This window comes from Mangifera indica, chromosome 18 (genome assembly GCF_011075055.1).
Source record: "Mangifera indica cultivar Alphonso chromosome 18, CATAS_Mindica_2.1, whole genome shotgun sequence".
NCBI lineage: Eukaryota > Viridiplantae > Streptophyta > Magnoliopsida > Sapindales > Anacardiaceae > Mangifera > Mangifera indica.
This window is the reverse complement of record NC_058154.1, coordinates 12,976,023-12,977,023: the sequence shown is the minus strand read 5'-3', so window position 1 is coordinate 12,977,023 and position 1,001 is coordinate 12,976,023.

Genomic DNA, 1,001 nt, shown 5'->3' with positions numbered 1-1,001 from the left:
TGTCACTAGAAGGTCATCCATGTACAAGAAAACAATAAGAACTGAATCATTTTTACCCTTTTTTACATAAAGGGTGCGCTTATTTTGGCTACAAGCAAAATTTTGATTCGACAAGTAAGAATGAATCCTATTATACCAGGCCTTTGGTGTTTGTTTCAGGCCATACAGAGCCTTATAAAGTTTATTCACCTTCTTTTCTTCTTTAGGTTGCTCTACATAGATGTCCTCTTGTAGTATGACATTTAGAAAAATAAGACTTAATGTCAAGATGTTACACTATCCAGCTTGATTTTATTGCCAAAGTTATCAATAATTTGATTATGTCACACCTTGCTACTAGAGCAAATGTATGTGTAAAGCCTATCCTATGTTGTTGCAAGTAACCTTTGAGTACTGGTCTGGCTTTGAGTTTATCCACATAAACATCAGGTTGAATTTGGTCTTGTAGATCCACTTGACACCTATAATCTTTTGATCTTTAGGTCTTTCAACCAAGCTCCATGTGGAATTTTTATTAATCATATCAATTTCATTCTTTATGGCTTTGTTCCACCCTTCATAATTTGTAACTTTCTCATAGGACTTTGGTTCAACATGTGCAATATTACATTTGTTATAGATGTCTTCAAGTGATCTAATTTTGGTTGCAGAGACAACCTCTTCATCACTGGAATGAGAATCATCTCCTAGCAAAGCATTGATTTTGTGATCATAATTTGAACCAAGGTTATCTTCTTCATTTTCTTCCCAATTCCAAGTTCTTTGTTCATCAACCTTGACATTTCTGCTAACAATTATCTTCTTGGTCTTGTGAGTTCTTAATGTTGAACATACTGAGAATGTTGGATATGTGGTTCTTCAAGTGAAGTCCTAGAAGAGAGTGTTCTATTCAACAATGCTGAGCTTTTGATAGATGAATTGATTTGTTTGAAATCCTTACATTTGTTGAACATCAATTTAAAAAGTTTAGAAGTTCTCCAAAAGTTTTTGAGCTCTCAAAC